Consider the following 3,806-nt stretch of genomic DNA (forward strand, 5'->3'; position numbering starts at 1 on the left):
AGAGGTGAATCCAGGTTTTATAATTTTATAGATTCAACTTTTAAGGTTTTTATAATTGAACGCATTGTATTTTTAAAGGTATGCATTCATATGTATCTACTATTTATTGTAATTATAGTAAATTCGCCCAAATTTTATATTACGCGTCGAAATTACTAGATTTACATAAACTTGGTACCAAAAAACTACATCCGCCCTATAATTAAGTGAATAAAAAAAGAGTCATTGATATGTGAAGAAAACGACACCCGAGTTTTTAATTGAAATGGAGGATGAGGGTGACACTCTTAATGAAATTTATCAGACGGATTGATGGACCAAGAAAGAGATTTTTTCCTATAGATACTGTAATAAATATATTACCTAGTTAAGCAATAATTTACAATTTACGAAAAGTACAAATTATATATAATTGTGCGAAGATAGATCCTATTGGCTAACTGTTAACTTATTTAAATATGTAATTAGTGCGAATCATTAATACCTTTTGCTTCAAAAAAATATGACACAATTCACATACAGATTTGGACGAAATCCTCACCCAAAATATCCCATGTTTCTAATGCTGCCATAGACGTACTTAATTTAGCATTCAATGTTCACAATTTCTCCACAATTTGTTAGACTACAACACAAATTGTATTTCAAATGAGAATTCACAATTAGTTAGCTTTAAATCACACGGATTCTGATACAAATGGAAAATCAATTGCTATCGCACACTGAAATATCTTTATTTTTGTACTTCCATGACGACAATATATGTCAATCATGCTTCTACTCAATGATCGATGGAATAGTAGCGGTCGATATACTGATTTCAATGTCGATGGTAATGTAATCAACTCATATTCGAGCTATGATGCATTAGTTTTAGCCATTGTAGAGCATCTATTAATACATTAAGAAGGCAATTCTCCCCCAAATAAGAAGCTATAAGAAGGCAAATGAGAGGTGTGCATAAATCCTAAACATTAGATCTCCTTTTATAGGGAGCAATTCTCCCCCAAATACAAGTCTTCCTCCGATGTGGGATGAAGACATATTCAACAGATGAAATATAGAGAGATGAAATTGCAACCTTTTTTCATAATGGTCGTTGTCAATTTGCACCATATTCGATTATTTCATTGGATATCTGTTACTTCCTATCAACATTGGTTACGCATAATTGTGCCCATCAAAACTTAGGCAGATAAAGAAAAAGATGAAATTGCAACTTTTTCCATAATGGTGGTTTTCAAGGCCTGTTTGGTGGGGAGGTGAGGCTCTTGAAAACTTGGCTACATAAAATTTGAATGAGACGGATCAATGATTGGATCTACTGGCGCAATTTTATGATCTGCAGTCTAGGATGAAAGACCAGACCAGCCTTGATATTTTGAATGGTAGCAACATTAGTCTTGAATGGCTTCACAAGAATCTGATCATCGATACCAGTAGCAAACAGAGTCGTTGGAAGTGAAAACGATTTCTGCATTCACGCTACCAAATGCAGAAACAGCTGTAGCTGATTTATTCCAATCAGTATTGTACTGATAATGCACACAAACTTTTAGAGTCTAAGTATAGAGCTTGTTACTACTATCTAACAATCCAACTTCTAGACTGCCCTGCACTACTAATAATAGCTCGGATGCACGAGGGTAAGTGTGGGGCAGGTTGACACCATCGCCAGGGAACTGAAGGGCAGCAAGTGAAGTACACTGTCCATTCAAAGCTGGAAAGTCCAGCTTTGCTAGCTTTTGTCGACTTAAAGCTTGTAATAACACTGCCAAAAATTCCGCGCATGCCTGTGAAGGTGAAGAAATTCCCACTTATTGTATCTCCAGTTTGATTTTCAGGAACAATGAAGTCCGTCAAGATATCAGGATCGCCTGCTTGAGCTATCCAAGAACTACTAACGATAGCCAAAACGAAAAAGAGGACATATTTTCTGAAGTTTAAAAAAAAAAAGCCAGAAGATGACATTATCATATAAAAATCAAATGATGAAAAAGAGCATGGTACCTTGTGTTGGTTTATGAGGACTTTGTTGCATTCATATATTTGTATGAGATGTGAGGTTAATTAGATGAAGGCGGCAGAAATAACAGAAGGATTTATGTTGAGAATTTCGTCGAGAAGGAATCTGAAATTGTGTAAAAGTTATATTCTCCCAAGGAACAACAAGATGGTTGTTTACATCAAGCAATAAGTGTAAGACATGCATTTTACACTTTAATTTATTGATTCCTAATATTAATTATTGGCCAAATACATAAAAAGCCACTCAAACTTGGCTTCAGCTAGCAAGTGAGTACTTAAACAGACACTTCAACTTGTATAAAGTATCGATTGTTGCGACAACTTGTATAAATCTCCTGGAAGATGACAATTTAGTATCGATTTAACTATTAGAGATACAAAAAAGTGACAAGATCCATTCAGTATTACCTACCGAATGCAGTGTAGTTAGAAACTCAAAGATCCAAATACTGAAAAAATTCTCAATATTTGCTATCAAATGTAGTTTTACACATCAACTTGAAAGGACACATTCTCTGGCAAGCAAAAAGCAAAATTCGTCTAGTCATAAGATTTTCATTAAAGCCCACGCTTTATTTGCGCTTAAAGCTCCAACAGGCCTTAGAGCTTTTTTTGTGCTTTTCGCCTTTTCGCCACTTTGAGCAAAAACGTTTTTCATTTGTTTACTAAATTCTTCTGTTGTTTTGATCTAGCAAATTTTGTATTGATGCCGAAATCCTAATAACAATAGAGAAGTTTACAAAAGTTCTTCGGATGATAATATTCTAATCATTAAGCTAAATGTCAGCATGCCTAAGATCTCGTTTTCCCCCCTTTTCTTTTACATTAATATCATCTACTTAGAGGTGTTAAATCCCGAGGACAGAGCTTATATTCGTATAGCTTGGCGTGAATAAGAGATCTAATGTATTCCATGACCAAGTCTAAAATCGAAGGCAAACTCGAAACACAAAAAGGAAAAAGAAAATTGAAAAATCAGCATAGCATAAATGCTCAAACCAGATTTTTTTTCTTTCTCAAACTGAGAAACAGACCATTAATGTGATAAACAGACCTAACAATTGCAACATATTACCTCTTTTATATCTAATAAATATCATATATGCTTCACACAGATTTAACGAAGGGAAAGAATTAACAAACAAGCAAAAAGAAGTAACAACAAATAAAGAGCTACTGGAGGAGAAAAAAAAAAGAGTAACTTACATTTATCAGAGTGCCACTCGTTATAGTCATTACAGATATTCCTCGTCGACTTTTATGGTGGGAATTTGAGCAATTTTTGGCCAGTAATCCCCCTTCCCAAATTCTAGACTTGGTTTGAGCAATGGGCAGTTGCGAATCCATAGCGTAGAGATGGAAGAGCGCATCCCTTTTACTGGAAGAGATTGGAGTTTAGGGCAATGAAAGATTTCCAGCTTAGAGAGGGAGGAGGGCAGCGCTGATTGAATACTTAGTTAATAGAGAGAGCGCAAACTTCAGCTAAAAACTGAAAGAACATCCCATGAGGAAATGACTTTGTATCGTTGCAAATCATTCTCAAAATAGAGCCGAGAAAGAAATCAATTGAACATTGTACTCTTATCAAATTCCTACAAAACAGAAGAAAATAGGAAAGTTGTTCTTACTTAGCTGTAAAACTGTATTGGAAAAAAACTGAGTTTAAATATTGAAGATGATGTGTCATGACACGTGGACTGGTCAAAAGGCAAAAACGCAATAAATAGCCAAGAGGCACGGGTGACAACAGATAGGGGAAAAAGAAAGCAACATAGGTG

The 3,806-nt window shown here is 35.0% G+C and overlaps 1 long non-coding RNA gene across 2 annotated transcripts; it reads right to left on the reverse strand.

The window, feature by feature from the left end:
- Nucleotides 1-1,408: 1,408 nt before the first annotated feature.
- Nucleotides 1,409-3,580, reverse strand: LOC104217933 (uncharacterized). Of its 2 annotated transcripts, none has more exons than XR_011402376.1 (3): nt 3,235-3,580; nt 2,011-2,131; nt 1,409-1,900 (listed from the first exon to the last, which is right to left on the reverse strand). It is a non-coding gene; the product is annotated as an uncharacterized lncRNA (long non-coding RNA). The 2 variants fall into 2 exon arrangements; XR_011402377.1 differs by having other exon boundaries at nt 1,409-1,897; nt 3,235-3,441.
- Nucleotides 3,581-3,806: the final 226 nt, after the last annotated feature.

The sequence above is a fragment of the Nicotiana sylvestris genome, chromosome 9 (genome assembly GCF_000393655.2).
Source record: "Nicotiana sylvestris chromosome 9, ASM39365v2, whole genome shotgun sequence".
Lineage (NCBI taxonomy): Eukaryota > Viridiplantae > Streptophyta > Magnoliopsida > Solanales > Solanaceae > Nicotiana > Nicotiana sylvestris.